Source organism: Topomyia yanbarensis, chromosome 2 (genome assembly GCF_030247195.1).
Source record: "Topomyia yanbarensis strain Yona2022 chromosome 2, ASM3024719v1, whole genome shotgun sequence".
Taxonomy (NCBI): Eukaryota; Metazoa; Arthropoda; class Insecta; order Diptera; family Culicidae; genus Topomyia; species Topomyia yanbarensis.
The window spans coordinates 341311284-341325297 of record NC_080671.1 but is presented as its reverse complement, the minus strand read 5'-3'; positions in this window follow the sequence as shown (position 1 = coordinate 341325297).

Below are 14014 nucleotides of genomic sequence, written 5' to 3'. Positions count from 1 at the left end.
TCTGGACTGCTCTAGTCAGTGTGTCAAGAATACTGCAAACCGAAGAGCCTTGATAGAGTTAGAAACATTCTGATATCATATTCGTATTGGTGACGCTTAACATGAAAATTAAAACCTATTTTAATCCACCTAGCGGTGCAATTGTGCCTTTCTCAATCATGAATCACGAGAATGTGTGCGTTGTTTATATTCATTAAAAACTTTTAAATGCATATATTACATTTTATTATTATACATCACATGACAACCATATACAGGAAAATAAATCATTATTCGAGTTCTAAAATTTTGTAAAAGAAAAAACAGCCACGGTAATATTGAACTGAAAAAAGGTGCGAAATCGGCAAAGTCCCAAAAAGTCGATTTTCATAAATAAATTTTTTTCGAGATAACATAAACTCTCGACGTTTCATGCATTTTAAAGATGTTTGGCATCAAAAATACGAATTCGATTTCTGAAATTTTTTGAAAAAAATTAGAGTTCCGACTTATATGGGAATTTCATATGTGACCGAACGATTTAGTTTATATTTCCGGACCCATATAAGCGATCCGTGCGAAATTTTATATACATCTATGGGGATGTTATAGCTATCATTTGGAACTAAGTTTGTGAAAATCGGCCCAACCATTTCGGGAAACTGATGTGAGTTCGTAAATTTTGAAAGATGGCCGCTTTTCCCGGGCACTTCCGGAACCGTTTATGGTGGTCAATGTAGTCAACGAAAGTTTGTTTGGCCGTCGGTGACCTAGAACTGCAAAGTTAAGTTATTTGAGAGACATTTTAGCGAAATTTTTACCTTTTTTGCTTCCATCGGAATATCGGTTTGAATCACAATTTGCTATGTGATCGCACGACACAACCCGTAACTCCGGAACCGGAAGTCGGTTGGAGATAAAATTTAATAGCCATTTACGGGGACGCAACATCTTTCATTTGAGACTAAGTTTGGTTGATTCGGTCTAGCCACCTCCGAGAAACCGATGTGATTGTTAGTCTGAATTTGGATACTTCCGCCGGGGCTTCCGGAACCGATGATGGTGGCCAATGTGACCAAAGAGACTTTGAATGGCTGTTAATGACCTAGTACTACAAATCGAAGCAGTTGTGGTCACATTTTGGAAAAATTTTCACCATTATACATTCATTGCAGAATTTCTTAAAATCGACATTTTCTGCGTGATCGTACTCATCACCCTGTAATTCCGGAACCGGAAGTCGGATCCATTAGAAATTCAATAGCAGCCTATGGAAACGTTGCACCTTTCATTTGGGACTAAGTTTGTAAAAATCGGTTCATCCATCTCTGAGAAAAGTGAGTGAGATTGTGTTCGCGTACACACACACAGACGCACATACATACACACATACATACACACACACATACATACACACACAGACATTTGCCGAACTCGACGAACTGAATCGAATGGTATATGTCACTCGGCCCTCCGGGCCTTCGTTAAAAAGTCGGTTTTCAGAGCAATTGCAATACCTTTCTATTGAGAAAGGCAAAAAGGTGCAAAATCGGCAAAGTCCCAAAAAGTCGATTTCCAAAAAAAAAAAAATTTCGTGATAACATAAAATCTCGACGTTTCATGCATTTTAAAGATGTTTGGCATCAAAAATACGAATTCGATTTCTGAAATTTCATGGGGTCCCCCCTTTGAAAAAAATTTTGAGTTCCGGCTTATATGGGAATTTCATGTGTGACCGGACCGTTCAGTCTATATTTCCGGAACCATACAAGCGGTCCGTGCGAAATGTTACAGACATCTGTGGGGATAATATAGCTATCATTTGGGACTAAGTTTGTGAAAATCGGCCCAACCATTTCCGAGAAACTGATATGAGTTTGCTAGTTATGAAAGATGGCCGCTTTTCCCGGGCACTTCCGGAACCGTCTATGGTGGTCAATGTAGTCAACGAAAGTTTGTTTGGCCGTCGGTGACCTAGAACTGCAAAGTTAAGTTATTTGAGAGACATTTTAGCGAAATTTTTACCTTTTTTGCTTCCATCGGGGTATCGGTTTGAATCACAATTTGCTATGTGATCGCACGCCACAACCCGTAACTCCGGAACCGGAAGTCGGTTGGGGATAAAATTTAATGGCCATTTACAGGGACGCAACATCTTTCATTTGAAACTAAGTTTGGTTGATTCGGTCTAGCCACCTCCGAGAAACCGATGTGATTGTTAGTCTGAATTTGGATACTTCCGCCGGGGCTTCCGGAACCGATGATGGTGGCCAATGTGACCAAAGAGACTTTGAATGGCTGTTAATGACCTAGTACTACAAATCGAAGCAGTTGTGGTCACATTTTGGAAAAATTTTCACCATTATACATTCATTGCAGAATTTCTTAAAATCGACATTTTCTGCGTGATCGTACTCATCACCCTGTAATTCCGAAACCGGAAGTCGGATCCATTAGAAATTCAATAGCAGCCTATGGGAACGTTGCACCTTTCATTTGGGACTAAGTTTGTAAAAATCGGTTCATCCATCTCTGAGAAAAGTGAGTGAGATTGTGTTCGCGTACACACACACAGACGCACATACACACACACATACATACACACACACACACATACATACACACAGACATTTGCCGAACTCGACGAACTGAATCGAATGGTATATGTCACTCGGCCCTCCGGGCCTCCGTTAAAAAGTCGGTTTTCAGAGCAATTGCAATACCTTTCTATTGAGAAAGGCAAAAAGGTGCAAAATCGGCAAAGTCCCAAAAAGTCGATTTCTAAAAAAAAAAAATTTCGTGATAACATAAAATCTCGACGTTTCATGCATTTTAAAGATGTTTGGCATCAAAAATACGAATTCGATTTCTGAAATTTCATGGGGTCCCCCCTTTGAAAAAAATTTTGAGTTCCGGCTTATATGGGAATTTCATGTGTGACCGTTCAGTCTATATTTCCGGAACCATACAAGCGGTCCGTGCGAAATTTTACAGGCATCTGTGGGGATAATATCAGCCCCATGAAAACTGTTTGTTGCCTGAAGCTGCCACCAAATACCAGTAGCGCTAGCTATGTTTCAAATGTTTAAGGTCTATTCACATGAACTGCACAACACTGAAAGTGGGAGTCAAAATAAATAAATAATAACAATATATGAGATTTTTCTTGCATTGCTTATTCTCCATAAAATCCGAACTCTTTTTTTACCTGTATTCCAGTTAAGTACATCAAAATGAAGTTTGTTTGCATTCGACAAGTTTCAGGTCGAGTTAACAATATTGGCTCTTAGCAATGTGAACGCTGCTTAAAGCGTGTTCGCTGTCATTTTTGGCAACTATCCGAGCCAGGAAGCCAGCTTATGTTGGCTTCATTCATTTTTCAAAGAAACGTCAAAACATTCACCCTCTTGGATAATATAGCTATCATTTGGGACTAAGTTTGTGAAAATCGGCCCAACCATTTCCGAGAAACTGATATGAGTTTGCTAGTTATGAAAGATGGCCGCTTTTCCCGGGCACTTCCGGAACCGTCTATGGTGGTCAATGTAGTCAACGAAAGTTTGTTTGGCCGTCGGTGACCTAGAACTGCAAAGTTAAGTTATTTGAGAGACATTTTAGCGAAATTTTTACCTTTTTTGCTTCCATCGGGGTATCGGTTTGAATCACAATTTGCTATGTGATCGCACGCCACAACCCGTAACTCCGGAACCGGAAGTTGGTTGGGGATAAAATTTAATGGCCATTTACGGGGACGCAACATCTTTCATTTGAGACTAAGTTTGGTTGATTCGGTCTAGCCACCTCCGAGAAACCGATGTGACTGTTACTCTGAATTTGGATACTTCCGCCGGGGCTTCCGGAACCGATGATGGTGGCCAATGTGACCAAAGAGACTTTGAATGGCTGTTAATGACCTAGTACTACAAATCGAAGCAGTTGTGGTCACATTTTGGAAAAATTTTCACCATTATACATTCATTGCAGAATTTCTTAAAATCGACGTTTTCTGCGTGATCGTACTCATCACCCTGTAATTCCGGAACCGGAAGTCGGATCCATTAGAAATTCAATAGCAGCCTATGGGAACGTTGCACCTTTCATTTGGGACTAAGTTTGTAAAAATCGGTTCATCCATCTCTGAGAAAAGTGAGTGAGATTGTGTTCGCGTACACACACACAGACGCACATACACACACACATACATACACACACATACATACACACACAGACATTTGCCGAACTCGACGAACTGAATCGAATGGTATATGTCACTCGGCCCTCCGGGCCTCCGTTAAAAAGTCGGTTTTCAGAGCAATTGCAATACCTTTCTATTGAGAAAGGCAAAACATCTTTCCAACACGTATATACCATACCAACGCATTCATCAATATGATTAAAATAACGGCTAGCTCAACCTACATTAATAATTTTATTATTTTTCGAAAATTAATAGCTATTCAACATACATTAATATTAACGCACTCAAGAGTCAAACCATGTTAGCAAACGTCTACGGAATGATATTTTTACTTCTAATATCATCATTTGCGTGTCGTACAAGGTTTCACGTGTCCTCACCTGTTATGGAAAATTTCACTCCAAAATCATTCGTTTCAGCAGCAACACCACTCGGCGAAATTTAGCAGAATCATACATCATTCCCCATTAACCATTTAACGCCCATTCCAATCTCCAGGGTAAAAAAACTTTCGCTGAAGTTGCGGTAGTTGGTGTTGGCTAACCGGGATTAATTACACTTTCAATATTGTTTTTCATATCAGTAGGTACTCAATATGATTTCCACGAATCAACCAGAGTTGAGTCAACTCAAAACCGGTTCAACAGTTTCCTCGAATCGGTTTGGTGTCCCATGAATATCAGTCACATTAATTACTATCCAGCCACACTTTTCAGTTCAATGACCAAGCGCCAGAGGTTATTGAGTCTCTTTTCCCGTATCGTTTATTATTCTACTGCTGCTGGATTAAATTTCGCGAAACATGGAGGAGTATTTTGCAACAGCTCTTGGAGTAAGGTTTCGGATTCCCTGAATTTCGCTGCTCGAACGAGTGGAATGGGCCTGAAGAGGATATCCAACGAAAGTCACTGCAAGACATCGCCTCCCGTTGCCCATGGCCGGGAAGAAAAGGAGGTGGAGTGATCGGTATGCGGTTTTGGTTTTCCACATCCATAAATCTTGCCGGAACATGATGAGTTGATAGCTAGCGTGCGTGCGTGCGTGCGTGTGTTCGTGGGTGGTAGGGTAAATTAAATGAGGCACCTGTTTTCACTGGTCCGAAGCGTTGGAGAGATAGTGTGAGAGAGAAAGAGGAAACTGCCAAAAGCAAACCAAATAGCAATTAGTGCTGTTTGATCGATTAAATGGGTTGGTTCAGTGAGTATACAATGGGATTTGGATGGGTTGGGAAATTCGACTAGTGCTCTATTTCAAAAAGAATAATCGGTAGCGGATGCGCTCTTCTGGCTGGAGATCGTTTTTGCTACAATGGATGTTTCGAACGATATTTGCATTTGGAATGATGGAACTCAGGCAATTTCGATTATGCCGGATTGTTGTTTTAGCATTTATTTGCCGTACTTGATTCAATTAATTTTCATGAATTTTCGGTCGATTAAACAGAATTCTGGCACAGTTAGAAGGGAGAGTGGAAATTTTATATATAGGGTCTAGTATATCTCTATTCATAATTCGTTAACTCTGTTTCGAACTCGCTAAATAATCCCCAACGTAGTTATTGTTTTATATTTATCAACCTAATGGCAACAAGAGTGCCCAGATGTAGAATTCTCATTGAGGGAGAAGGAATAACTAGGATTGCAGATATTAAATTTAGACAGTTCAAACAACATGTGTGAATGCCTTAAGTAACTGACTGGTACCGAGTAATGACTCGGTTAGCCAAGCACAGAAGCTCTGGGCTGGGTCGCTGACGAGTATAGGGAACCGAACTCTTGTCTTTTGGCATTAGAGCCAAACGCCTGTGAGTATGTAACCTGTATTTTTTACCAAAGAAAATTATTTTGGGGGGCATAATTTGCTTTAAAAATCTAACTACTAAACTTCGTTTCAAAGTTCTGAGAACTTTTACATAAAAATGTAACTTTTTCAAATAGCACAATCTTCCATTAGGACACTTAATATAACATATCGGTACTGTCATATAAAATAGCATGCTTTGTAGTATACATCACGATATTTTTTTATTTCTTGTAACATTTACTCAAAAAATAGTAAAAACTATATATATCTTTCTAACGACAGAAGCTTGAGGTTCGATATATTGAGAAAAACTGTTTTCCTTCAAAATATTTGAAAGTATTTCTAAAATAATCTTAATAGAAAATGAAAACTGCAAAAGTTATAAAATAAAACCATTTTTAGAAGCACCCTAATTTTTTTTGATAAATTTCTTGTGAAATGAAAAGTACAAGACAAAGAGCTCCAGTGTCTTCGACATAGTTTTTTAAATTGTGAATTTCTTCAATTTTCTGTAAGACTGCGAAACTCTCTATCAAACCATTAAATTTTCTAAATTTGAATCTTAATTTTCTGATTTTAATAAATTTAGAGCTACCCTACCCACTATTTTCTAAGAAATTTAAACATACTATCAAGGGTCAATTCATGAAAAACCCAATATTTAATATAACTTTTGAAGCTTTAATTTTTTTTCAACATATTCTGTAGATATTTTTCAGTGTATTGAGGACGAACATTATCTTCTAATATACCAGAACTCTAGCTTTTATTGTTCAAAAGATATACGTATTAATAATATCATAAATTGATTTTTTTAAATATTAAAAAATATCGTCTTCGCCATTTTTTGCTCAATTATAACTCGACTCATGACCTTATATTTAGTTGAACAATAATTATCTTATGTTGTCCTCAATGAGTGATATTGGTGTTCCAAAGAACCCCAGACATTTTTCGGTGTAAAACTTAAAGCTGCCTAAAGACTTCAATTTTAAATCAATATCGCAAAAGTTATTTCATTAAAACCGTTTTTCTAAGAAACATTAAGATATTAAATTTATTGTAAAGCGAAAAGTATAACATTTGAAGTTTGCATGCCCTCACTAAATTTTTCAAAAATTTGGTGTTCTGCAACTTCGCTGCAGGTTGTTTGGTTCTAGCTAAAATGATTAAAAGGTAATTTTTTTGATCCTGTTCAAATTAGAACCACCCTAACTGTTGTTTGAACATAAAGAAGGGGCTATGGCAAACTATGAAAACTTTTCCAAATACTTAATAAGACTTAGTTGTTAAAATCTCAAAATTTCTGATAAATTTGCATTCTGGACCACTGTAGACTGGTTAAACTGGGGAAATGTAATTTTTAGTCAGAAACGCTTAAGACATGACGTGGCATGTATTTTAAACTTGAACGAAAACCCGCTGAAGCAGGGGCTGTAGGGAGTAAAATCTAGTTTTAAAATTACACTGCGAAACAAAATAAAACAATTTTTTTGGGAGCAGAACGAAAAAAAAAATGGTGAAAGTTTACGGTGCCAGGAAAGAAATTTTTGAAAAAATTTGGAACGGGGTTTCACAAATTAAAACCAAAGTTTGTATGGAGAATAGAGTGACAGGAAAAAAATACTGTACCCTCATCGGCCAAGCCCCGAGTCGATTCCTAGTCCCACCAGGAGTACTTGCACCCAATTTGAAGCAAATCGGACAAGTCTAGCTACCGGACCAACGTGCCTGAAATTTGTATGGGATTTTTCAACAATTTACATAGAGAAACCACACTAGCTCGCATTTTCGCCGCTAGGTGGCACTGTATGCATCGTATTATCACTGTAAGTGAAAATAAGAAAGATAATTTAATTGTCTACAACTTTGTTGAAGACTGCTATTCAATCCGGCTTTGTTAAAAGAAGTTATTAAACTTTTAACGAAGTGATGTCTGTGCCAGTTTTGAATGGGGCCTGACAGTACATGGTTGTGTATTAGTGCTCGATTCGTACAAACTAAACATTTTTGTGAAATAATCATTAGGTTTAGCTCAATGGTATGTTCAGAAGAATTATTGTAAATAATACGAGTCATGTTTTAATTAGAAAATTTTAGTTTTACATATTACCGAATAGAGGGCGCCAACACTAACTTTTCAACGGAGAGAGATACAAATTTGGTGTCTTCAACAAAGTTATAGAACAGGTATTTTTAAGTATTTCTTCCGAACATCTTGATACTCTACCTCTCGTCTATAAAAAGTTAGCGTTGGCGCCCTCTATGCGGTCATAGGTGGAACTAAAGTTTTCTAACCAAAACATAACTCGTATTATTCACTACAATTCTTCTGAAGATACTATTCAGCTAAATCTTACCATTATTTCACAAAAAATCATAGTTCGCGGGACTCGAGTACTGATACACAACCATGCATCATTTTCACTTACAGTGATAATACGATGCATACAGTGCCACCTAACGGTGAAAATGCGAGCTAGTGGGTTTTCTCCATGTAAATTGTTGAAAAACCCCAAACAAACTTCAGGCACGTTGGTCCGGTAGCTAGACTTGTCCGATTTGCTTCAAATTTGGAGCAAGGACTCCTGGTGGGACTAGGAATCGACTCAGGGGTGGGCCGATTGAGTTTTCAAAAATCCATTATTTTTCTGGGCAGTCTAATGGAGAAGATATCAATGAAAATGGTCATCATAAATTTTCGCATAAACTCTTACATAAAATGCTTATTACATCGAAAAAGTAATCTATGCAAGTTTTTAGCTCAATCGGACATCATTAAGGGGGTGCGGCGTTTGAATATTGATTTGAAAATCCAAAGGGGGGAGTACATGACATGTTGGAAATCGATTTTTTTTTTGTCGAAATATGTATAAAAATAGCATAAAACATCAGCATCTAGTGTCAAAACAAACGAAAACCGCTAAAGACAAATTTAATTTTTTTTAGTTCAAGGAAATTTTTGAAAAAATGCTTCGAAAATCGAAAAGTTTATTGTAATGCCCTATGATTTCAAATCAAATTCCCATCGAACTGGGCTTGGACAAAAACAAATAAAAAGATGGCCGGGATTCGGATTCCAACTACATCAATGTGAAAAGATTTTTGAAAAAAAAGGAACGGGACTTCACAGTTTAAAATCAAAGTTTTGTGAAATTTAAAAAAATAACATCTTTTAGGTGAAAATGGGCATATTTGATCGAACGAACTAAGCTTGGGAGCAGAACAAATAAAAAATGGCAGGGATTTAGGATTCCAACTACATCAATGTGAAAAGATTTTTGAAAAAATTGGAACGGGACTTCACAGTTTAAAACCAAAGTTTCGTGAATTTTTTTAAAATAACATCTGGATGTAATTACATACAATTACATCCCAACAAACTTAAGAGCAGAACAAATAAAAAGATGGCAGGGATTTGGGGTCCCAACTACACCAATGTGAAAAGATTTTTGACAAAATTGGAACGAAATTTTCAAAAATCTTTTCACATTGATGTAGTTGGAACCCTAAATCTCTACCATTTTTTTTATTTTTTCTGTTCCCAAGCCCAGTTCGATGGGAATTTTATTTTGTAATAGGGCATTACAATAAACTTTTCGATTTTCGAATCATTTTTTCAAAAATTTCGAAGTCCTTGGAACTATTTTTTTTTTTAAATTTGTTTTTAGCGGTTTTCGTTTGTTTTGACACTAGATGCTGATGTTTTATGCTATTTTTATACATATTTCGACAAAAAAAATCGATTTTCAACATTTCATGGACTTTTTTCTTATATTATTAAATCAATATTCAAACGCCGCACCCTCTTAATGATGTCCGATTGAGCTAAAAACTTGCATAGATTACTTTTTCGATGTAATAAGCATTTTATGTAAGAGTTTATGCGAAAACTTAAGATGACCATTTTTTTATTCATTTCGTTTACACAACGCACAAATGCGTTAGCTTGGCGGTACCAAATTCTCTTGTTTTTTCATTTTGGATATCTTAAAACTAGGAGGTTACAATGTCGAAATATTTTTTTTTACAAAAGAAAAGAAAGTTTACAGCTATCTTGAGACTAGAAATAAGATTTTATATACAAGAGAGAGGCAAAAGAAGATGACCATTTTCATGTAGAACCACCCTAGTTCTCCATACAAACTTTGGTTTTAATTTGAAGCCTCGTTCCAATTTTTTTTTAAATTTCTTCACCAAGGGTTTCTTGGCACCGTAAACTTTCGCCATTTTTTTGTTCTGCTCCCCGATCGTGTGTTCAGCACTGTTATCAGTTTTATGTTACAGAACTGTTAAAATTATGAACCTGAACCCCTCCAGAACGTGTTCTTAGGTTGTTACTTGACTCGGAATTATTTTTCCTAACATGAGAGTGTCGAATACTCTTTAAATATTCAAGGCACAGTTCTAAACGTATTTCAAATTAAGTAACAAAGAGAACGACAGCGTACACCAGCTTTAAATTTCCAAACAAAGCTGTTTGTAATAGTAGTTCAAAACCCTCTGATGGGGCTGTGATTGTTTCCGCGCCACTGAATATATGTGATTGACAAAAAATACTAATGCTTGAGAGTCTGCGATAACAATTAAAACCAGTTAGGGCTTTATCTTGGTCAGATGGCATTACTTTTGGGTTGACTACAAAGAATGGCTATTGATTAGTTTCGCAACTTTTTTAAACAAGATTCAGTTATGTTAGAGCAGTTTCAGAGCTCTAACATAACTGAATCTCTTCGCCCACCGAAATCTCCAACTAACACCCGTCAGTAGGTGGAAGTCCAGTTGAGTCCGCCCGTACGTTGGAAAAACCTACAGTGGCATGTTGTCAGAATAGCATCACGTATATTCGAAATACGTATCCTACGTACCTACAAACCGAGAACATTTTGTCATGAGTATTTTACTCGTATAAACCCACGGCAAACACAAGCAGAAAAATAAATTAATTGATCCCACTGCAACTCCGACATATCGCACCCTGCAGTGTTATACTCAATCCAAGACCACCCTTCCCACCCACTCTGAAAATCATGAAGAAAGCACTATAAACTTTGCACAGGGCGAGAAAACGGGTGAAAGTATTACATGGTTTAACTGTGTGAGACTTAACGGCCACCACTGCCGAAAATCCATAGCGTCTACTATGGTTAAAACCGTGTAAAACTTGCACCCGTTTCCTTGCTGTGTGCAAAGATTATCGCGCGCTCTTCACCCTGTTCGATTTGAATCTTTGCACATACACGAATGGTTGTACTGTCCGGACGATATAGTCATCGTGCTACTCGTTTGGCAAGCGAACAACGAATGATTGATACAGACACGCGCCCCTTTTTTATAAATTAACCGTATTCGATTGAGTCACTTAGGTGCAAGTGTGTGAAAATGCCAACGTCGCCGAGAATCCATTGTGTCTACCACTTTTTGTACCGTTCAGACATTATAGTCATGATGTTGCTCGTTTGGCATAAGATCAACAACTGATTTAAACGAACACGCGGTAGTGTATCAGAAAACAAGGTATAAAACTCCTATGACCATTTACTTTAAATATTTGTATTCAATTTGATTTTTGTTATTAAAAAACTTTGAATGAATATGCATTATTTTGATTTCCATTTATTGGCTACAGTCAAGATTGTATGGAACATAGTTGACATATTTTCAATTTTTTCATACATTTTATCATGTTTGAGTTCTCAGGTTTAGGTTCATGAAGCATTCTTTTACATTTCTACGTAAAATATTTGTAAACAAAGCGAAAAGAAATGTCACAATTTGTCCAATTTTGAATAATTTGTTTGTCACTATTAGTTTATCGATCCGCTAAATCGGAGTTGAAAATAATCACAATCCCTACGTTCAAGTAGGATGTGCTAACGAGTAAATCGCAAATTTGCTTGCGAGCGACCGCCACTTCTGACAGCGACTCGTCGGCTACCTCGTCCAACAGATTCTGTGCTCTGTACGAGCGTATGTCAGTTGATAATCATTTCTACCTTTGTTTTGGGCAAAAGCCAAATTGAATATATAATAATATGCCGTTTGCTTTAACGTAATATTCATGTTGTCATAAGATTTTTTCTCCATCAATTTCCGGATACATCGGCCGATACGAATTGTGGTCGAAGGCAGGTTTTCGCACGGATATTAAAAGCTTAAAAAAATAAAAGTGAAAAATAAATATTTAATGATGCCTAGTTATTTGAATGATATTTAAGAAACGTCATAGAAGATTGGCTATTGATAATAAAAAATCTTGGAGAGTAAACATTTGGAGTCTTATAGAAATAAGTTGAAAATGTTAATTTGTGATGCGTTGTAACGTCACGCTTCATTATCGTTCATAAATCAGTCCTCTTCCTGTATATTCAGTTTATGCTGATTAAATCTTTTGTGAAATTGGAATCCGAATCTGTAATAATTTTTGTTGTAGGGAATAATTTGAACAAGTTGTACCATATTTATGGAATGAACGTGCGTCAAACCGTTGTATCCACACAAAAGGGTGTGTCTCTGATATTGTAAGCACCTTGGAAGTCTGGCCCTTCGTGTAGTGGTTCCCCATGGGAACCACCCGTCATCTCCAGTTGGTACTGTCTTGACATACTAAGGCGGTACTTGCCCGATCAAAATGAAATAACAAGATTATAACAGAATACAATTTTCGTAACTTCGGATTGTGTTATAAATTTGGTCTCGTTCATAGTTAAAATAACAGATAATAATAACAAGTAAAAACGCGAGATATAGTTTTGAAATCTTTTTGTTATTTGTTTCTGCTCGGGTGGCGTCGTTGATCTTTTGCTTGCTATAAAGTTGCAGGTGTGGGTTATTCATTTCCTAGTGATCATCGTCCAGCCACTCGGGCCTGATACGGGGGCTGTTACTCCGCTGTTGGAAATCATCTCCCTTGTAAATACCTTCCTCAAGCATAATAAACATTCCTTACAAAAAGCTAATTAGTGTTGAAATCCTCTAGGTTTAATCACACAATTTACAATGTTTTCTTGTTAAAAAACGCAACTTCTAAAATTTGTTTTAACTAACCCCACTTACTCTTAATAAAATTCAATTATTCCCCCTTGTATATAAATCTGTATGTATAGCAATAAAATGGTTGTAAAATTATTCCCTTAATTTGAATATAGAAAATATTTGTAAACTTACACTAGTTTCAAATTATAATTCCCTAGTTCTCAGAAATTAAAATATGATTCAAGGAAATCGGCGTATACGCTATAGTCTATCTAACGCAACTGTGCCACTCAGTGATCACTAGACGGCCCAGAAATGTAATGAATTTTTGAAAACTCAATCGGCCCACCCCTGAGTCGATTGCTAGTTCCACCAGGAGTAATTGCACCAAATTTCAATCAAATCGGACAAGTCTAGCTACCGGACCAACGTGCCTGAAGTTTGTATGGGATTTTTCGACAATTTATATGGAGAAAACCCACTAGCTCGCATTTTTGCTGCTAGGTGGCACTGTATGCATCGTATTATCACTGTAAGTGAAAATAAGATAGATAATTTAATTGTCTACAACTTTGCCGAAAACTGATAGTCAATCCGATTTTGTTAAAAGAAGTTATTAAACTTTTAGCGAAGTAGTGTCTGAGTCAGTTTTGCATGGGGCCTAGCAGTGCATGATAGTGTATCACTGCTCGATTTCCACGAACTTTACATTTTTGTGAAATAATGGTTTGATTTAGCTCAATAGTATGTTCAGAAGAATTCTAGTATATAATGCGAGTTATATTTTGGTCAGAAAATTTTAGTTCCACACGTGACCGCATAGAAGGCGCCAACACTATCTTTTTATAGAAGAGAGATAGGATATCAAAGTGTTCGGAAGAAATATTACAAAATGCTTGCTCTATAACTTTATAAAAGACACCTAATTTCTATCTCGCTCCGTTGAAAAGTTAGTGTTGGCGTCCTCTATGCGGTCACAGGTAGAACTTAAATTTTCTAACCAAAGGATAACTCGTATTATGTACTACAATTCTTCTGAACATACTATTGAAACAAATC